Source organism: Cornus florida, unplaced genomic scaffold (assembly GCF_030987335.1).
Source record: "Cornus florida cultivar Cherokee Brave unplaced genomic scaffold, ASM3098733v1 CherokeeBrave_3.0.0_Hap2_Chr11, whole genome shotgun sequence".
Lineage (NCBI taxonomy): Eukaryota > Viridiplantae > Streptophyta > Magnoliopsida > Cornales > Cornaceae > Cornus > Cornus florida.
The window spans coordinates 122,805,635-122,829,354 of record NW_026775581.1 but is presented as its reverse complement, the minus strand read 5'-3'; the positions used below and the strand labels follow the sequence as shown (position 1 = coordinate 122,829,354).

General features: G+C 36.8%; 1 pseudogene; it reads right to left on the bottom strand.

Annotated features, from left to right (window-relative positions):
* Positions 1-1,832: 1,832 nt before the first annotated feature.
* On the bottom strand, positions 1,833-22,358 carry LOC132285416 (branched-chain-amino-acid aminotransferase 5, chloroplastic-like; annotated as a pseudogene).
* Positions 22,359-23,720: the final 1,362 nt, after the last annotated feature.

The window sequence follows — 23,720 nt, the reverse complement described above, 5'->3', positions numbered from 1 at the left end:
GTAGCTATTGTTTAGGCAATTTATAGAGAAAGGTAAAAATGTAATTATCCTTAATAATAATAATAATAATAATAATGGAAAAGGTTAATTCATTCGCACGGATTGTGGAAAATTGCAAAATGATATCCACTTTCTGGTTGGAATGAGTAAAGTGGAAAGAAAAAAGAGTTTGGAGTAGTTGATGATGATATAATGGTGGTTGATTGACTCGAACATAAGTCCTGGGATGCATGTGCATGTGCATCCCAAATGCCAATAAATCAACTTTCTTTTGAGACCCTGTAATCCTTTTTCCTGACATTTACCCATCTTTATTGCCCACCAAAGTGCTACAAATATCCCTAATTTCCTGCTTAACTATCTGGGTCTTGGGCACAGCGATATTCCTATATATGCCAAATTGCCAACCTAAACCGACCATTTTTAACTGTAATACCAATAAACAATAAAAATGACCCATATTACAACTTTTTAAGGATTAAAGAAAATGACAGCAGGTAAGAAAAATAAAATGTAGTCCGATATTTAGTGAACTCATATATTCTTTCCCTAGATGTTGGTAACTACAGCTCACAGCCACAGGACCACATGCTTCGTCCTATTTGAAACCCATTAAATGTAATATGTATGATAGAGGGCTGACCTACTCCGAGATGCAAAGTCCTCTTAGTGATAATTGTGAAATGGGGTAGCTTCATAATCTACAATAACATTAAAGTGCATTTTATTTAATATTTTTGTGATTCAATATAACATTTTGTTTTAACTTTGTTTTGTATAAAAAGTAATTTTGTGATTCAATTCCTGAGAATCACTTTCACAAGACAACATATGGTGTTGTATTTTGTTTAATGTGTTTGCTTAGTTCTTTAACATGAATTGATACAATAAGCTTTAATATATAATTTAGAATCTAGACAACATCTTTGGATTTAATACCAGTTTTTTTTTGGTAAGTAAGAGAGATGTATAAATATAGAGAATTACAAAAAATCAGGTATATCCTATGCCCCAATCAACTGTGAAACCATAGACTATGCTTGCAAAATTATACTTTATGCCGCATTCCTTAACCACACCAACTTGTGTCAAAAATTATTAGGTTGAGACCATAATTTTAGGTAGGTATTCACGTAATAGGTACTCTCCTTCTAGTGGGCTCGGATGGATTTATTTGTGTGGACATTAAGAAGAATACTAATGGTTGATCACACACACTCGTCTAGCTTGGAGAGACATCTTAGGTAATTTTTTCTCATGTGCGGCCATAGACACGTTCAAATCCCTTAAGTGCTAAGTTAGCCTAGCTTAGTTTAGACAAGTTGTTTGCTTACAAAAAGTGGCAAGGCAAGTGAACATTTGATAATGTATACTTGTATTGCACTATAGAAGATTACAAATTGGTTGCATGGTGAGGAGCAAATGAAATCCCACCTCCTTGTATAGGCATTTGGCCTTACAATGAATGGCTATAATCTGTACAAGTGTCACTAATCCAACAGTGGAGAAAGTTCTAAAATTCGGCTCTAAAAACCTCTAAAGAACAAACTCTACAACTCTAGAAATATTTATACTGTAAAAGACAAGTAACTCTAGGTTACTCTATACAACTCAAGACAAGTCCAGAAAAGTAGACAACTCCACACTACTCTATAGAAGTCAGGAAGGGTCTGCAACTGTGTAAATAAGCTTAGAAAGTTCCCGGTCCATGCAGGCTGCCAAGTCATGTCTATTGTACGCCTACGTGGTTATACCTCTTGTTGCAGGGCGTAACACTATTCTTGTGTATCTCATATGAGTTTCATAATTATAGGAATAGATTCTATAAGCAATAAGGAACTCAATGGAGCCATTTTACAAATAATCTCATGGATTTATTGGTGCCGCACTGTTTTGCTTGGCAGGAATGAGTTATGATAGAATAGTAAGTCAAAAGGAAAGGACAAAAAGACGGATAAATTTACATCAGAAAGCCCACTTCAGCATAACAATCCAATCCTTTGTGTCCTCTGTGAGCCCCATCTGTAATCTAGTGAGTGCAGAATAAAGTTGTCGAGCAACAACCAATCCCGTCATTTCCATAAGACACCCTGCACACGCGCCAGCGCACACACTAGCAAAAGATTATGTTAGGTGTTATTTAATAGGCTGTTATAAAGGCACTCGATGCTCACTAAGCACCTCATTCACATTTGATTATAGAGGGTTACTGCATTGATGATCGAATCAATTATGTAATTGGACATATAAAATATTCGATTTTACATGGCCATGGGATGAGAACCAAACTTCATAAATTATAGTTGGGCGAGTGCCAAAATTAGCACAGCCAAATCATACATCCATGCGCTGAGTCTTTAAAATATTATATGACCATGCTTATCAAGGATTCTAGTTCCCCTACACTTCTACAGTGTAATCACATATTGGCATTTTTTGACGCATCACAATAGAAAGGGAATAAAAAAACACATCATCAATAAATCATCACGATCATATAGTACCTCAGTTTTTCTTGATGTATTGAAGGCAAAGTCAAATGCATTTTCAGCAGTTAACATGCTAAATTAGCTCGGGTTGCTTATAGTGTAGATTTTTCCAAACTAGCTAATCTTTCTGCTTAATACACTTTGACAAACAAGAAGCCCAAAGTCTACTTCAATGTCTACTTTCACAATTCAAGTTTCGAAAAATTATCAAATTGTTAAAGCATACCGGAAATATAGTGCAGATTCTGATGTACTCGCTACAATCATCTATAGATAATCTTTCAATAACCAACCAACCTTAAATACATTTGACTAGTTTGAAGTCAAGTTCAAATCTCTTGTCTTGATGAGTTTCAACCCCCCTTTCCCCCAGGACCCCCCAAAAGAAAGAAAGAAAAAGACCTACTCACTTGAACACCAACAAGAAGAAAATATCAATTTAAATAAAATTGTCAAAGCAGAAATAAACTTTACCTTATGCTGCCCACAGGTGATACAACCACAGCTGTTCCAGTGCAGAAAACTTCATCCGCATCAAGCAATTCATCCACTGTTACCAATCTTTCCTCAACCTACAAATTATCATTTGAGCATAATTAAATGAACAACTACAAATGTTACGCTACACTTCAGAGCATCCAGAAATACCAGACAAATTTCAACATGTGAGATGACTAAATGCATATGTTAGGATGATCTTCCAGAGAAAAGAGCTTTTTTTGTGCATAATGGATAAAAAGGGAGTACAGTAACAAACCAGACACATTGAATAATAATTGTCTAATATCTTGCACTCTATGTTACATGGAGTCTTCTCAATGAGTGAAATATCCTTGTTGGACTCATGACACATCGGTATGGATCTAGGATGTTCTATGTCCTGACATAGTTTTTTGGACATGCACCTAGCAAGCATATCTTATAATTCAAGTTTTTTCATATAATTGTAATAAAAAAAAATTATTGTAGCACAGGAAAAAAAATTATTTTACTGTATGCCTTTCAGTACATTAGTGCTTCAAAATGAATATGTACCCATATTGAACAATTTATTTTAGAAAAAAGTAGCATCTTAGCCAAGAAAACAAACTGAAAATATAAAATTTAGCCATGCCTCTTTGTCCTTGGTTTTGATACATCGCCTATGCACTTCATAACATATCTTCTATTAATCAGTTGTTCATAGCTACAAACACATACCTGGAACCCTTGGCTATGAGCAACATCAATTATACTCTTACGCGTAATGCCAGGTAGAATGGTCCCTTTTATTGCAGAAGTACATATAACATTATCCTAGTAAGGCATAGCACATGAAGCCGCATTAGGTTTTTTTACACCTTTTATAATATAATAATGATTCATGACAGGTTACATGGAGTCCCAAATGTAAAGAACGCCATCATTGCAAATGACACAAGCACTAGTTTTAAAAGATGTATAAAAAATTAAGAAACACCGACCACAAAACAATGACAACAACAACAGTAATAATACACTGCAAAGCTTGTATGCAATTATGCAAAATTTTTGAAGCAGTCCTATTATTTACAAATATATATGGAATGAACGAAACAATCTACCTCGTAGAAAACACAGCAGAAGGCAAGTAACAAGAAACAATAATCAATTCAAAGGTGATAAATTAATCTGTAATTCTGCATACAGAATTGAATCGTTTGCCGAACAGTAAATTAATATAAACAAAGCAAGCCACCTTTCATTTGATGATCATACTCTGGACCTGTAAAACTTCCATCAGTCTACCATACAGAATACTGACACAGTGCTGGGAGCAGGCGCGGGGCGTGTTGGGGAGGGGGGATTATGTTCCGAACGCACATAATTGGCATCTCTTTAGCGCCTTTATGGAAGACTGAAAACGTGTTGTGCTGTACATAGGCTGTCCACGTAATGATTCACTTATTACTTGCACACCTAATATGAACACATTAACTCTGCAGATAGATCCATGACTTGAATTAATGCGTCAAATGCAGTTCTGACATCTGGAAAGATGTAACTGAAATTCTGCTCTTCAGATGAGCAACTAAACTTTAACTCATCAATAAAATTATACTGATGTGTTTGATTTTTGGCTGGGATAACATAAAATGCTTGTTAGAGTTTGTGATGCAACTGATTCTAACACTCTGTATTGTCTGATTACATCTAGTCGTTTCTAGAAGTGTTACCAAACGCGGCAATCAATGTCATAGCTGTCATGTGGTGGCAGTTTATTGCAAGCTGTTATGGCAGTGAATTGGTGCAATAAGATGACTATAAATCGGAGGTGACGGTATAAGCCTTTCCATGAACAAATTGATGGGGTTGGTGGCAGAGTAAGTATGTTTGTGGTTACTGAGGGAGGTGATTTGGCCGTGTTGAGAAAACGTTAAAAATGTTTTCATGGTGTTGGAGCATAGTGACAGTTTCAGAGGCTCAGAGCCATGAATGACTTTTAACCTGTGCTGGCAGCACAATCATTGGCTTTCTGAAATGGCAAGGGTACAGGGACATTGTACTTAAGGCTATGGCAAACAGGATTGCCAGCCAAACCAGGCTACTAACAGTCTAGCTCTGTTAGAGGCCCACTTGTGATTTGACTAAAACAAGCCAAGCAGGACCATGTTTTGAAGCTTATTTTAGTAATTTATTGAGCTCGACTCAAACTCAGCACGTTACATTATTAAGCATCCCAAGATATATATACATAATTATATATACACACACTAGTAAAGAAGCACATGCAATGCATGTGATGGAAAGTATCATTGTGTCTATTTATCCATTTAAATTTCAAAAAGATATATTTATATAGAGAGGAAAAGACGAAAAAAGAAAGAAAAAAAACTCTCAGTCTACCCGTGAAAGGTGTTGTTTATCATGAGAGACAGAGAGAAGGAGAAAGAGGACTTGTTCTATATATCACACACACACATATACAAACCTAATAAGCCTATATAGGCTTATATAAGGGATACAAGTTACCTTAATAACACAAGGGCCTTACTAACATAATGTAATTACATAATGGCCCAATATATATATATATATATATATATATATATATATATAACATTCTAACACTCCCCCTCAAGCTGGAGAATATATATCAAATAATCCCAGCTTGGAACAGATAGTTCTTAACCGGTTATGACCCAATGCTTTGGTAAACATATCAGCTAATTGATCTTCAGACTCCACGAATGGAGTAGAGATGCTCCCACGCAATATCTTTTCTCGAATGAAGTGACAATCAACTTCAATATGTTTAGTCCTTTCATGAAACACAGGATTTGAGGCAATGTGCACTGCTGCTTGATTATCACAGAACAATAGAGTAGGAGCTTCAACTGTCAACCCAAGTTCTTTAGAAAATGTTGTATCTAGGTCAACTCACTAGTAGTATGGGCCATTGCCCTATACTTAGCTTCAGCACTAGATCGAGCTACCACTGTTTGCTTTTTACTTCGCCATGTAACAAGATTTCCTCCTACAAATGTGCAATAGCCTGTAGTAGATCTCCTATCTGAAGGAGAACCAGCCCAGTCAGCATCTGTAAAACCTTCCACTCTGAGATGACCATTTGATTTATATAGTAACCCAACACCTGGAGCTTGCTTGAGATATCGGATAATCCGAAGAACAACAATCCAATGTGACATTCTAGGAGCTCCCATGAACTGACTTACAACATTAACTGCATATGAAATATCAGGTCGAGTGATAGTGAGATAAATTAATTTCCCAACAAGACGACGAAATCTGCCCAGATCATTATATAGAGCACCCTCATCAGACACAAGTTTTGTATTCGAATCCATAAGAGCATCAACCGGGCGACCACCCAACATACCTGTTTCTTCTAATAAATCCAACACATATTTTCATTGGGATAAACTTATACCTTTCTTGAATCTAGCAACTTCAATACCCAAGAAATACCTAAGTTTACCAAAGTCTTTAGTGTGGAATCGATATTGCAGAAACAACTTCAACTTAGCAATCCCTTCAGAATCATCACCTGTGATCACAATATCATCTACATATACCACAAGAAAGATGAAGCCAGCTTTAGTGCGCTGGTGAAATACCGAATGGTCAGTCTGACATCTGTTAAGACCAAATTTTAATACCGCCTCAGAGAATTTTCCAAACCAAGCCCATGGAGATTGTTTCAATCCATATAAAGCCTTTTTAAGGCGACAAACAGTGTGAAAATACTCCCCCTGAGCAACAAACCCAGGTGGTTGCTCCATATAAACCTCTTTAGCTAAGTCATCATACAAAAAAGCATTTTTAACGTCTAACTGAAACAGAGGCCAATGTCTATTAGCAGCAAGAGAAATCAAAACACGAATAGAAGAAATCTTAGCAACAGGGGCAAACATCTCATCATAGTCAATACCATAAGTCTGGGTATAACCTTTGGCAACAAGACGATATTTTAAACGCTCAACGGACCCATCTGGAAGATACTTCACAGTGTATACCCAGCGACAACCAACTGGTTTGACACTTGGAGGTAATGGAACAAGATTCCACGTGCCATTTTGATGCAAAGCATCCATTTCATCTTGCATTGCTTTCCTCCAGCCCGAATCAGACAAAGCATCCTGCACAGTCTTAGGAATAAATGTAGAAGACAATTGAGAGGATAAACATGAGAAGGATGGCGATAGGGAATTATAAGAGACAGAATGAGCAATGGGATGATTAGTGACACACGAGCGAGTAGCTTTATGAAGTGCAATAGGCAATGAATCAGACACAGTGGACTGTGTTGGATCCAAAGACTTTGAAGACGATGGAGGAGGCACGACAGCAGATGGCTTTGGTCTTCGTGTGTACACCTGTAACGGGGCAGACAAATGAGATCTAGGTTGAAGAGAAAGTGAGGGAAGTGGAATTGCAGGAAGAGGCGACTCAGGAGTAATATCAGGAATTGAATCACTATCTGAAAAATATGGGACGGACTCACAAAAGGTCACATCCGCGCTAATATAGTACCATTAAGAAACAGGACTATAGCAGCGATAACCTTTATGGGAACGAGAGTATCTAAGAAATACACACTTTGTGGCATGTGGATCAAGTTTATCAAAACTCGGACCAAGATTGTGGACATAACATACACATCCAAAAACTCTAGGAGTAAGAGAAAACAAAGGAGAATCAGGAAATAAAATAGAATGCGAAGATTTGCCATATAATACAGATGACGGCATATGGTTAATTAGATGACAGGTAGTAAGAACAACATCACCCCAAAACCGTTTAGGCATACGCATATGAAACAAAAGAGCACGGGTTACTTCTAAGAGATGTCGATTCTTACGTTCTGCAACTCCATTTTGTTGAGGAGTATAAACACATGAATTTTGATGAAGAATTCCTTTATCACTAAGATATATATCAAAGGGTGTTGAAGAATATTCCTTAGCATTATCAGAATGTAAAATACGAATTGGACAGCCAAACTGAGTTTTGATTTCTTTTCGAAATTTTTGAAAAATTAAAAATAACTCAGAACGATCTTTCATCAAAAACAACCAAGTCAGGTGAGAATAATCATCCACAAATGTCACAAAATAATGAAATTTATTGATTGAAGAATGTTTTATTGGACCCCATACATCTGAATGAACCAAATGAAAAGGACTAGAGACACGATTATTAACCCTAGACTTGAAAGACACGCGATGGTGCTTACTAAGTTGACAAACTTCACATGACAAGAATTTCAAATTACTAAGACTAGGAACTTGACGCTGCAAAACTTGAAGTGACAGGTGACCAAGACGACAGTGCCACTGGAATGGAGACAGAGAAGACTGAAGAGCCACAGGATAAGGTGCCACATCAAAGTAATATAAGCCACCAGTTTCATACCCCCTACCAATCATCTTCTTGTGTTATTAAGGTAACTTGTATCCCTTATATAAGCCTATATAGGCTTATTAGGTTTGTATATGTGTGTGTGTGATATATAGAACAAGTCCTCTTTCTCCTTCTCTCTGTCTCTCATGATAAACAACATGGTATCAGAGCTACAAATTCATGGGTGTGAGGGTCTGTAATTGTTTGGTTTAAGATCGGAATCGCGATTGTGGTGTTGGTGTTTCGTTCATCGCCGGCAGCTCCTTCTTCACTGTCATCGGATCTGCATCGTCATTCGTCGTCATCAGATCTGCATCGTTCGTCATCGCCGTTGCCGGCAGCTTCTTATTTTGGTTATCAGCAAGCTCGTCATCAGATCTGGTATCAGATCTGCCGTCTTGATTTACAGAGGAAAGATTTGTCGAATTTTTTGTTTTGGCCGGAAGTTACAGAGGTAGCTGTCTCTTGATTCGGCCGTTGCTTGTGCCTGAGTCGCCATTGTCTCCGCTGCTTTGTTCACCGGCGTTTGTGAAGGTGTGAAGAAGAAGACCCTTGTTTGGCTACACTGTTATGCTATTCCAATCCTGGTTTACTAAACCTGGAATAGCTATTCCAACCCTGGATAACCCAGATTCGACCCGATAGCCCAGACCCGGCCCGTTTGACCAGATCCGGCCCATTTGCCCAGATCTGGCCCATTTGCCAGGTTCGGCCAGAATACCGATTCTGTTTTTTTTTTTTTTTTTTCCTTCTCTATTTTGCTGAGTACAACATGGCATCCAATTCAGATTTGTTTTCTCCCACCTCTGGTCTTCATTCTCCCATGACTTCTGTTAAACTCAATGGGAAGAATTACATACTGTGGGCTAAATCTGTTAAAATTTTTCTCAAAGGTAGAGGTCTCGGTACTCATTTGACTAAAGAGAAACTCGAGGAAACTGATGCTTCTTTTTATGCATGGGAAAAGGAAGATGCTCAGATCATCTCTGTGATGATAAATAGTATTGAACCCCAAATCAGTACAACTTTACTTTATTTGGATACTGCCAAAGAGATATGGGACAGATTGCAGCAACTGTATTCTGGAACAGGTAATATCATTCGTGTTTATGAGCTCTGTAAGCAGTATTTCAATCTTGAACAAGGTAATCACAGTATAGAAGAGTATTATTCCACAGTTATGGGAGTTTGTGAGGAGCTGAATATGTATCAGGCCATTACTGCTGATGTTCGAAGTATGCAACAACAACGTGATGACTTTAATGTCATCCGTTTTCTTACTGGTTTGTCATCAGCTTATGAGTCTTTTCGTTCACAGATTTTGGGTAGTCCCACACTTCCATCTCTTGCTGAAGTATTTTCTAGACTTCAACGCACTACGCTTGTCAGTGATACTTCAACTTTGAATACTGGGCAGAGTGGTGAGCGTTCAGCATTAATCATTTCAAAGGGTGAAAATACTGCTTTCCGTGGTGGTCGTGGGGAACGCTCCACACGTGGCGGTAGTGATTCACGAGGAGGACATGGCCGTGGTAGGGAATTACGAAAATGTACTCATTGTGGCCTTTCTAATCATACTGTGAATTTTTGTTGGGATCTTCATGGCAAACCATCTAGTTATGCAAATCAAGTTTCCTCCTCTCCGAATGATGTTGCTTCTGGATCTCATAATGTAGCTGAATCAGATACGGTCCCTGTCCTACGTGACGACTATACTCAGTTTTTGTCTTATAAGCAAGCATCTAATTCATCTTCCACAGCTACTTTTGCCCAATCAGGTCACACACATGTCTATTGTCTTCCACTCGCAGTCCTTGGATCATAGACATTGGAGCATCCGATCATATGACTGGATGTTCTTCCCTTCTATCTGATTTTACTTCTGTACCTCCTTCTCAAAGAGTTACCCTTGCTAACGGTTCCTCCGCTAAGGTTTCAAGTTTGGGGACAACTCAACTTAGTGATTCCTTGTCTCTCTCGTCTATTTTATATGTTCCTCAGTTTCCCTTTAATTTAATGTCTGTCAGTAAGCTTACTAAATCTCTTTAATGCTCTGATACCATGTTGTTTATCATGAGAGACAGAGAGAAGGAGAAAGAGGACTTGTTCTATATATCACACACACACATATACAAACCTAATAAGCCTGTATAGGCTTATATGAGGGATACAAGTTACCTTAATAACACAAAGGCCCAACTAAACATAATGTAATTACATAATGGCCCAACATATATATATATATAACATTCTAACAAAAGGAAAACGTCATTGCTTTAAAGAATGACTTTTGAATCCATGCCCAGGGTTACATCCTAAAAATGAGGTCTCCAAATCCCACCTCAGATTTCATCCTTAACTACCTAACTTGAAGGATATTAAATAAATAACTAACAGCACCTTAAACCAATCACTTAATATTTTCCCCATATGCTGACATTAAAAGGAGGAAAAGAGAGAGAGAGAAGAAGAAGAAGAAGAAGAGAGTCAATCACACATCTGAAGTTATGGTTGTTAAACAGATTTAAGTTGCCTCACACCTCTAGGTTATGACCACCCACCCTCATTTTCATCTTTTTTTTTTTTTTTGTAGTTAAATATATAAATCAAAAAGAATTCTAGCATTAGACAATTGTTTTCTGATTGTAAGAAAAGCAACTTAGTGCAAGTAACATCTAAACCATTAGGGCACATTCCTTTCATGTGCATGACAAGGAAATTGAAGGGGTAAAGGGGAAGAAGTCAGACAAATCAACAATCTGCAGTGATTTGGAGTATGAACTTTCATTTTAATCTCTCAAGTCATATGTAAAGCTATTGGAGTAGAATGTCAGTCTGGTGTCAATTTAATTAATCATAACACGACTATAGTTTAAAAACTTTATAGTCTTAGCATATTAACAAAACACGGTTACAGTCCAAATCTCACCGGTGCATTAACAAAATGGAATTTCTTAAAATGCAATAATTTCATGTTTTCATCTCAGTAACCAAAATAATGAGAAGAGAACGACATCAGCTGGTTCAAAATGGGTGTACCTTCACAAGAAAAATATTACAAGAAGAGACTTCCTCCAGATATCTTTTATGGACAGAATCAAGGTAAAGAACGTCAGAATAGCCTTTGGCCTTCGCATCCGTCTGAGCCTTCAGAACCTATAAATAAAATTAAAAATTAAAAAATTAAATATATAATATATATATCTCTGTGTGTGTAGCCAAAACAAATTATCAGCCAAGTCATAAGAAGAACAAAAAAAAAAAAAAAAAAAAAAAAAAAAAAAAAAAAAAAAGATCTTCCTGGATAAAAGGTTAATCATGACTTTATATTTCCATGTTCCACTAGTGGGTTTCCAATGGTTTCACACAACACAGTCTAAGATTGAACAGCGCTGCAAAAAAGTAATCTTGTAGCTGACCATAAATAGTTGTTAAATAAGATTTTGTAGAATTGTTGAGTACAATGGAAAATGCAAGGGGCAAAGAAGGAAGAAAATAAGTGAAACAACAATAAATTCTTCATCAAAAAAAGAAGTCTCAATTTTTAATTAGCCTATAGCCCTCATACTTGAAAAATACTACAAACAATATTTTGTGAATGAAACCAATAAAGAAACCATTGGTGGGGAGTGTGTGTGTGTGTGTGTGTGTGGGGGGGGGGGGGGGGGGGGGGGGGCAATTATTTCTAAAGGTTGTAACTGAGACTGATGTTAACCTGACTGTTGGAAGAATAAATTCATAAAAATATAAAGAAACTGATTCTAAGACTTCAGGCAACAGTAATTACAAGCGCAGTTTAGATATTGGTGTACTTATACAACGGTTATTGTATTGTGTTAGAAGTTATATATATATATGTTGGGTCATTATGTAATTACATTTAGTTAATACGACCCTTATGTTATTATGCAAGACTTGTACCCTTTATATATAAGCCTACACAAGCTTATTAGGTTATTGTGTTGAATATACAATTTTAGTGTTTTGCTCTCTCTCTCGATTCTGAACATGGTATCAGAGCAAAATGATCATGGGTGTGAGAGTCAGTAGGTGGGTTGTTTTGTACAAGATCTGAGTTCTTGTATACGATCTGAATCGCAATCGGAATCACAATTGTGTTTTTTGGTGTCTCTGCCGGCAGCTTCTCCTTCGTTGTCGTCGGCAATTCCTTGTTCAACGTAGTCGGATCTGCAGCCTCGTTCGTCGTCATCAGATCTGAAGCTTGTTCATCATCGTCTCTGCTTTCTTCGTCGCCGGCAGCTCCTCTTTGGTTGTCAGCGAGCTTGCCAACATCTGCCGTCTCGATTTGCAGAGGTGAGGTTGGTTTTTTGGCCGGAAGTTGCAGCCACTGCTTGTAATTGGGTTGCCGTCACTTCCGCCGTGTTGTACACCGGTGTTTGTGAAGGTGTGAAGAAGAAGACCCATGTTTGGCTACACGGTTATGCTATTCCAACCCAGGTTTAGTAAACCTGGGATAGCTATTCTGATTCCGGTTTACTAAACCAGGGATAGCCCAGATCCGGCCCGTTTGTCCAGATCTGGCCCATTTGCCCAGGATCCGACTCGTTCCCAGGTTCGGCCAAAATACAAATTCTGCATTTTTTTTCCCTCTTCTTCTCTGTTTTCCTGGATTAAATATGGCGTCCAGTTCAGATTTGCTTTCTCCCACATTAAGTCTTCATTCTCCCATGACTTCAATTAAACTCAATGGGAAGAACTACATACTGTGGGCTAAATCTGTTGCCATTTTTCTCAAAAGCAGAGGTCTGGGCAATCATCTGACTAAAGATAAACCCAAGGAAATTGATACTTCTTTTGATACATGGGAAAAGGAAGATGCTCAAATCATCTATCTGCTGTTAAACAGTATTGAACCCCAAATCAGTTCAACTTTACTTTACTTGGATACTGCCAAGGAGATATGGAACAGATTGCAGCAATTGTATTCTGGGACAGGTAATATCACTCGTGTTTATGAGCTATGTAAGCAGTACTTCCATCTTGAACAAGGTAATTATAGTATAGAGGCGTATTATTCCACAGTTATGGGAGTCTGTGAGGAGCTGAATATGTATCAGCCCATTACTGCTGATGTTCGCAGTATGCAACAACAACGTGAGGACTTTAATGTTGTCCGTTTTCTCACCGGTCAATCATCAACATATGAGCCTTTTCGTGCACAGATTATGGGCAGTCCCACCCTTCCCTCTCTTGCTGAGGTGTTCTCCCGACTTCAACGCGCTACACTTGCCAGTGACACCTCAAATTTGAATTCTGGGCAGAGTGGTGAGAGTTTAACTTTGGTAGTTTCAAAGGGTGAACATAATGCTTACCGTAAAGGTCGTGGGGGACGCTCCACCCGTGGTGGTCGTGAATCACGGGGAGGACGTGGCCGTGGCAGGGAACCACGAAAATGTATTCATTGTGGCCTTTCTAATCATACTGTGAACTATTGTTGGGACTTTCTGGCAAACCATCTAGTTATGCCAATCAAGTTTCCTCCTCTCCGAATGATGTTGCTTCTCCATCTCACAACGTATCTGAATCAGCAACAGTCCCGGTTCCACGGGATGAGTATAATCAGTTTTTGTCTTATAAGCAAGCATCTAATTCATCTTCCACGGCTACCTTTGCCCAGTCAGGTAATGCGCCCACGTGTCTATTGTCTTCCACTCGCAGTCCTTGGATCATAGACACTGGAGCATCCGATCATATGACTGGATGTTCTTCTCGTCTATCTGATTTTAATTATGTACCTTCTTCTCAACGTGTTACTCTTACTAATGGTTCATCCACTCAGGTTTCAGGTTTGGGGACTACTCAGCTTAGTGATTCCTTGTCTCTTTCATCTGTTTTATATGTTCCGCAGTTTCCCTTTAATTTAATGTCTATCAGTAAGCTTACTAAATCTCTCCAGTGCTCTGTTACATTTGATCCTACTTCTTGCGTGTTTCAGGATCTCAAGACGAAGAAGAAGATTGGTACGGGGCATAAAGCTGGTGGCTTATATTATTTTGATTCGGAACCTTATCCTATGGCTCTTCAGTCTCCTCTGTCTCCATTCCAGTGGCATTGTCGTCTTGGTCACCCGTCACTTCAAGTTTTGAAGCGTCCAGTTCCTACTCTTCGTCATTTGAAATTCTTGTCATGTGAAGTTTGTCAACTTAGTAAGCACCATTGCGTGTCTTTCAAGTCTAGGGTTAATAATCGTGTCTCTAGTCCTTTTCATTTGGTTCATTCAAATGTATGGGGTCCAATAAAGCATTCTTCAATTAATATATTTCATTATTTTGTGACTTTTGTGGATGATTATTCTCGCCTGACTTGGTTGTTTCTATTGAAAGATCGTTCTGAGTTATTTTTAATTTTTCAAAAATTTTGCAAAGAAGTCAAAACTCAGTTTGGATGCCCAATTCGTACTCTACGTTCTGATAATGCTAAGGAATATTCCTCAAACCCCTTTGATACATATCTTAGTGATAAAGGAATTATTCACCAAAATTCATGTGTTTATACTCCTCAACAAAACGGAGTTGCAGAACGTAAGAATCGACACCTCTTAAAAGTAACCCGTGCTCTTTTGTTTCATATGCGTATGCCTAAACGGTTTTGGGGTGATGTTGTTCTTACTGCCTGTCATCTTATTAACCGTATGCCATCATCTGTATTAGATGGCAAATCTCCATATTCTATCTTATTTCCTGATTCTCCCTTGTTTTCTCTTCCTCCTTGAGTTTTTGGATGTGTATGTTATGTCCACAATCTTGGTCCTGGTTTTGATAAACTAGACCCTCGTGCCACAAAATGTGTCTTTCTTGGCTACTCTCGTTCTCATAAAGGTTATCGCTGCTATAGTCCTGTTTCTCAACGGTACTTTATTAGCGCGGATGTCACCTTTTGTGAGTCCATCCCATATTTTTCAGATAATGATTCACTTCTTGATATCACTGCTGAGTCGCCTCTTCCTGCGGTTCCTCTTCCCTCACTTTCTCTTCAACCCAGCTCTCCTTCACCTGCCCCGTTACAAGTGTACAAAAGAAGACCAAAGCCATCTGTTGTTGTGCCTCCTCCATCATCTTCAGAGTCTTTGGATCCAACACCTTCCAATGTGTCTGATTCCTTGCCGATTACACTTCGTAAAGCTCGCTCGTGCGTTACTAAACATCCCATTGCTCATTATGTCTCTTATAATTCCTTGACGCCATCATTCTTATGTTTTTCCTCTTAAGTTGTCTACTACATTTGTTCCTAAGACTGTGCAGGATGTTTTGTCTGATTCGGGCTGGAGGAAAGCCATGCAAGATGAAATGGATGCTCTGCATAAGAATGGCACATGGACTCTTGTTCCATTCCCTCCAGGTGCCAAACCTGTTGGTTGTCGCTGGGTATATACTGTGAAGTATCTTCCAGATGCGTCCGTTGAGCGTTTAAAAGCCCATCTTGTTGCCAAAGGTTATACCCAGACTTATGGTATTGACTATGATGAGACGTTTGCCCCTGTTGCTAAGATTTCTTCTATTCGTGTTTTGATTTCTCTTGCTGCTAATCGACATTGGCCTCTGTTTCAGTTAGACGTTAAAAATGCCTTTTTGCATGGTGACTTAGCAGAAGAGGTTTATATGGAGCAACCACATGGGTTTGTTGCTCAGGGGGAGTATCTTCACATTGTTTGTCGCCTTAAAAAGGCCCTGTATGGATTGAAACAATCTCCACGGGCTTGGTTTCGAAAATTCTCTAAGGCAGCATTAAAGTTTGGTCTTCACAGGTGTCAGACTGACCATTCGGTATTTCACCAGCGCACTAAAGCTAGCTTCATAATTCTTGTGGTGTATGTAGATGATATTGTGATCACAGGTGATGATTCTGAAGGTATTGCTAAGTTGAAGTTGTTTCTGCAATATCGATTCCACACTAAAGACTTGGGTAAACTTAGGTATTTCTTGGGTATTGAAGTTGCTAGATCCAAGATGGGTATAAGTTTATCCCAACGAAAGTATGTGTTGGACTTATTGGAAGAAACAGGTATGTTAGGTGGTCGTCCGGTTGATACTCCTATGGATTCAAATACAAAACTTGTAGCTGATGTGGGTGATCTATTTAATGATCCGGGCAGATTTCGTCGCCTTGTTGGGAAATTAATTTATCTCACTATCACTCGACCTGATATTTCATATGCTGTTAGTGTTGTAAGTCAGTTCATGGGAGCTCCTAGAATGCCACATTGGATTGCTGTTCTTCGGATTCTCCGATATCTCTAGCAAGCTCCGGGTTTTGGGTTACTATATAAACCAAATGGTCATCTCAGGGTGGAAGGTTTTACAGATGCCGAATGGGCCGGTTCTCCTTCAGATGGGAGATTTACTACAGGCTACTGCACATTTGTAGGAGGAAATCTAGTTACATGGCGAAGTAAAAAGCAAACGGTGGTAGCTCGATCTAGTGCTGAAGCTGAGTATAGGGCAATGGCCCATACCACTAGTGAGTTGACATGGATACAACATTTTCTAAAAGAACTTGGGTTGACAGTTGAAGCTCCTACTCCATTGTTCTGCGATAATCAAGCAGCAGTTCACATTGCATCGAATCCTATGTTTCATGAGAGGACCGAACATATTGAAGTTGATTGTCACTTCATTGAGAAAAAATATTATGTGGGAGCATCTCTACTCCATTTGTGAAGTCTGAAGATCAATTAGCTGATATTTTTACCAAAGCATTAGGTCATAATCAGTTAAGAACTATCTGTTTCAAGCTGGGACTCTTTGATATATATTCTCCAGCTTGAGGGGGAGTGTTAGAAGTTTTATATATATATGTTGGGTCATTATGTAATTACATTTAGTTAATAGGACCCTTGTGTTATTATGCAAGACTTGTACCCTTTATATATAAGCCTACACAGGCTTATTAGGTTATTGTGTTGAATATACAATTTTAGTGTTTTGCTCTCTCTCTCTCTCTCTCTCTCTCGATTCTGAACATATTGCAAGCTTACTGCAGCATAGTTTCCTATAGTCTTCACACCTCCAGTACCACCAGGTGTTGCCCGATGCAGTTCAGTTTCAACTACCAAATTTATTGGTGCCAATCCTTCCTGGCATTAAATATACAAAAATATTATATTATAAGATTGTGGCACAGAATGAATCAAAGAAATATGTAAAGATGATAAAGAGATGATGAAGCATTAGGGTGAACCTAATGCAGGAAACCATATATCTGAACAAGATCAAAAGTCAAATATGATTATGAAAACACATCAGTGGCTGGAACAAATTCAGAAGCAAAAAAGCATGTTGCAAGTGTATTTGCATATACAATGCTCTTGAAAGCAGATCACTGAAACATAATCCAACACTAAGGGTAACAATTAACAAGAAAATACAGCATTATTTTGAATGGCAACAAACATTAACTGCAACAACATGACAAACCTTGAAATAGTTTCCAACAGGAGAAACATAGATTAAAAAGGTGTACTCAGGAGCTGGTGCAAGAACAAGAACAGCTCCACTGCCTATAAGCAATGGTCTTATGTATAAGGAACCTTTATGTGGAGGCGGAATCTGAAATGGAACATTGAATTAGATGAATCGATAATAAAACACATACAACCAATAACCAAATGATTTATCATACCACAAACTATTAGTTGTATATTACCCATCGCTTGTTTGCTAATGCAGTGAGCTTTACAGCTTCCACAAACTGTTCAACAGTTGGTGAAGACATGCACATACGCTCTGCACCCATCCTAAAACGCAATGCATTTTCCTCAGGACGAAACAGTAAAATCTTATCATCTTGTTTCCTATACGCTTTCATACCTTCAAATAATCCCTAAGAACGGATACAGAAGAATATAACTATTTGATAGTTCTAGCTTTTAACAGATGCAACCAAAACAATGACCAAGTATACCTATAATAGAAGTATATAAGAAATTTAACAATATCCCAACAACATAGTATAGCAAACAAGCTTCCAAGAGAGCAAGTTTACAATGAAACCTTGGGCATGCTTAATTATTGAAAGCAATGATTGATACAAGGACAGTCTTAAATTAGTTTATACAACTAATGCTATGAGAATTTGATCTGTCTCCTAGTTTTTTACGAAATATAAGACTGAAAAGTTTGCAGTAGCCACAATCCTGAGAGACAAAAGGATTAAGCAATTACAAAACAAGTGTCTAATGTGGTCCAAAAGTGATGACTTCAATTATGGTGTGCTTCTACTTACAAGAGGGACTCTTCTAAAATATTAGTGTGCATTCTCTTTGAAGAAGATATGCCTATGTGAAATTTCTATCTCATAAGCATATTCTTTCAAACAAAAGGAAAAGCCTTAAGCATTATTAAGTAGGTAGCTGGGGAAAAAATGAATTAGATATAGTCTAGTCCTGGAAAACAAAGACAGTGGCTTCACTATGGAGAAGTTTGATTCTTTGATATTTCCTTTAACTTAACCTCACTCCAAGACCCCATCTCACTCAAGACCCCCCACCCCATTAAGCTTGTAGGCCAACACAATTTTTTATTTATTTTTTTCTCAATCTACTTAACTAAAATCACATAGACATAGCGCCTGTTAAACCTTGCATGAGTGTGCAAGGTCGAAAAAATTTCACAACCGCAGTCCCAATACCTTTACTAGCGCCCATTACATTCTGTATCCCATACATCCCAACCACGTCCACAACTTAAAACCATGAGCATAACCTAGATGAAAACTGATGTTACAAGTTCATGCTAATTGATTGAAACCAAACGTCAATGATTTCCCAACAGCTATTTGAGATCAACAACAAGAACCAGTCCACCATCGACAAAAGAATCATTCAAAACTCTCTTGAAACTGTGACACCTACAAGTTGAAGGTGTATTATTGAGTAAAATTTCTTTAGAACATAATAAAGCAAAATTAAGATGAAACTTTTCATGTACATTTCAACCTTCAATTTTGTTATATGTCGTAAAAGATAATAAGAATGTCCACAAATTAGTCCTTTGCATCATAAAATAATTTCTCCTAGTAGGACAAAGAAAGCAACTTTGAATCATCATAGCTAGCCAAAATGCATCTCCAACTGAAACTGGAAATCAACAAAAAAGTGTGTGTGCATATTATGCATGTGTGAGGAGAAGTTCATTTGATAGACATAAATTTTCTATGAAACGACAAAATGAATCACTTCGGAAAACAATGATATGTAGAACAAGAAAGTGTGCAGATCATTCTCCCATCTCCACCGAAGCCTAGATTCACAAAAGAAATCAAAAGAAGCGTCTAGCAATGTGCTAAACCAAGCAAACCTAAACATAAACAAATGAATAAAATAAGTTCCCTCTTTGCTTTAGGAACTACCATTCAAGAAACACCTCTTTATTTCCGGTAAGCAAGTATCTGTAGATAGGAATACCAAACCATTTACCCATTCACAACAACATGTAAAATTTTAAACCTTACCAGAAAAAAAAATAATAAATAACTAGACCTTGAATATAATCCTAGATGAAGATTTATATCTTGAATGAACAAAATACAAAATCAAATAGAAGGACTGAACTACTTTAGATTGAACATTGTCACCGCAGTTCTACACTACAATGCATGTGGAAAGTGATTGTCACATGATAGATGAACAGCAATCACTACAGCGATACAAACTGCAAAATCATAGGTAATCTTAATTTAAAACAATTGCTCCTACATCAAACTTATCCACAAGTTCAAATCTAACTTTCCATGATCAGTTAGATGTTCACGTTTTCTTTATTCTTCAATCACTGCAATTTAACCTCCATTCAATTATGATAGAATATAGATCTTCTACAGCATCCAAGAAGCAATGGAATAATATAAATTGGAGGTTTCTTAACAAAATACCCAAAAAGAGAAAATGAAGCCAATATAGTAGCAGGGTGACATTCACTAATTTCACCAAAAGAAAAAAAAAGAACAGAAAACTAAGCCCCAGTTCCCAAATTATGAAACTGCATCACAAATACATTATCATCATCCTTCCCTTTGTCCCATATGGATGGGGTTAGCCACATGAATTCTCTCTTTCCACTCTTTATCTCTTACGATATTTAGTTTCTTAAAATCATTTTTAATTACTTCATGCCATGTAAGTTTTGGTCAGCCTCTTTGTTGCTTACCTTCTTGGCAAACAACTCTTCCTCTTCTAACCGGTGCATCTCCCGACCATACCACCTAAAAAGCGGGCACGTTTAATACATGGTACAATTAAATATGCAACAAAAAATAAAGCAGTCACATTTAATAGAAAGAAAATAGAACATGGGATTACATGAAACAAGAATCTGATTGACTCACTATAAGATTCCATTTTAAAATTCAGATGAAAGTGCCCATGTAACCAAGACTCTCGAAAAAATAAACTTAAATCCAACAAAAGGCCTCAAACATAAACCAACCTAGAAGAAATGGAAATGGCCAGTTAACTCGAAAAAAAAAAAAAATATATATATATATATATATATATATATATATAAAATTTATTCCCTTGGGTATCCTAGACTTGAATCAAAGAAGGAAATATCATTTAATACCTTTGGATGCTTGAAACAAAGAGTGACACAAAAACCAAGGGGAATCAAATTTGTAATAAGAAAGGTAGATTCTAATCAAAGTTTTCAATTACTTCAGCATATTCCATTGAAGACCTTTTTAGTAAATATCTTAGCAAATAATTAAACAGCATTGTAACATAAAGTTTAAAGCAATAACCTGCCCATAATTTAAGACTCCAGAAGAAGGGCTCAATTCAATGTTGCTAAAACGCTGTAATTCACCCTGAGAAAAGACTCCATCTTCAGAACATTTCATGACGTACATGTAATCAGTAGGCGTAAACCCAAATCCGAGGTTGTCCCAATCTATGTCGGCCAATTCACATTACTATTGTGGTAACAACAACTGGTCAATATATAATATCCACGTATTAGCATAGAAACAAGAAAAAGAAAAAAAAAATTTGAAATCTAGTGTCACTACTTTTATATATATATATATATATATATATATATATATATATATATCTATTTAAGCACAAAAAAAAAAAAAAAAAAAAAAAAAGGGATAAGGCGAAGAATAAAAATTTGAATGTAGCGTAGGAGATAAAATGTGGTTTAACTAAGATTATGGCATTCGATAGAGTGGAATGGCAAGAAGGGATTCATGTAGCTGGCTCCAAAATGCTTTGTTGAATTGAGTTTCCAATGCATTGCATATCATTCCAAATTTCCAAATAAAAAGGTGCAAGGATTCTATTTATACAAAAATCATAATTATAATCATGCCTTGCTTCCTAATCCAGCTACAGTGACCAATCTTCCATTCAAATCAATCAATTTATCCAAGTGTACCATCAAACTCAAATCCATTCGTTTATCCAAATGTAACATTACGATTTTTGTAGTATTCAAATATCAATTGGAAACAATGATCATGAGACAAAGACACAGTTTTTCTTGTAACTTTAAAAAAAAAAAAAAAAAAAAAAAGGGTCCATGAAACAATGTAAATAAGAACGACATTCACATATCAAATAACATAAAATTAAGAATCTATGAACTGGTGAATGAAAATAGACGCACCCTTGAGGAGAGGCCAATCGAACAAAATTGTTATTATTACTAGCACAATAGGAAGCGCAATTGTAGTGCTCTTGGAGCTGTAATGCGAAACGATACTATATTAGTCGTATCCAATCACATGATTCATAGCAGGAACTGTATAAGGATCGGAAAAGAGGTGTACCTTGATGAGAGACGGGGACGGAGACGGAAATGGAGATGGAGGACCAAACTGTATAGCAGCTCTGCGAGATCCGAAGAGGACATTGTTAGGATTAGGGTTCGATTGAAGCCCTGCCAACATGGCGTTGCTCCCCATTTTTCTCTTCACTCTCTCCGTCTCAAACCCCTTCGCGCCGTCTTTTAACCGTCTTAGCAGAGAAAAATGGTTCTTTTTCTTGTTTCTACGGAAAAAGGTAATAACGTCTTTGAGTAACTTAATGAATATTGCGATAAATAAATAAATGAATAAAGTGGTAATTTGATAAGACGATGGGTTAAATATGTGAAATATAAATAGTTTTCTTATTAAATAAAATATCCAACTCTCTCGTTAAAAATAAAATAAAATCCAACTCTAAATAATGGAGATATTAGAGTTTAAAGTTTAAAGTTGACTATAAAATTATGACAATGCTTTAGTACTCACTGGTGAGTAGGGTGAAGTTATTCACCCCCATGTAGTCTAATAACAAAATAACACTCTACCTTTAATAATAAAATAATTTACACATTTTTCTACTTTCTCGGATCAATCATTGAATAAATGTATATAGTGTTTTTAGATGTAGATTATTTTATTATTAAATATGATGAGTTATTTTATTATTAGAGCACATAGGGATGAGTAGCTTTACCCTACTTACCAGTGAATAGCTAAATATTATTCATAAAATTATACGTGTTTGACTCATTTAATCAATTTTAAAATTAATTTTTTAACTAATTTATTGTATAGAACTTAAACTCAAACTCAAGACCCTAGTAGATAAGTAGATATATTTATCATAAATTCAAATAAACTTTGATAAATTAGTAATGTTCACAAGTCTTAACAAAATTTTGCTCTCGAAGCTTGTTTTAATAATCCGTATTAAACTAAATGAACTAACTCGTTATTTGTTTTAGTTCAATTCATATATTATTTATTGATAAATAAAGAGAAGTAAAAATAAATAAATAAATCTAGTTAAATCTAACAAAATATTTTGTCAATTGAAGCGATAGAGGAAGGGCTAAATTTGTTTACTTGCCATCTTAATCTTTTTATTTCAAAATATAATTTACCTGGACATAGAGTGCACCTAGATAAATCAAAACTTGTTTCGCCTCACTGTTTTCATTTATTATTTATATTTTTTTTATTTTATTTAAAATAAGATATGAAATACTCTATTTGGAGCAGCCCTTGGTGGTTTAAAATGAAAATTTTTGTACCTTCAAATACTTTAATATATATAAATATATATTATTTTTTTATTTTTGCATATAAAAAAATATCCTTGTTTAATCATGAATGTGTTGTAGAAAACAACAATGGGTTACAAGAAGTCGAATGTAACATCAACTATTATTATTGTAAGACTAGCAATAAAAAAACTAACCGACCGAGCAGACAAAATGGATCAGCTTATTGGGCTGTTTGACCCACTAAATTGATTGGATTAACGGGCTCTGCCCTGGATAGCGGTGTAGGCGATCTTTTAAATATTTCATGTCCAACCTAGGTAGTAGCCCACTGGCC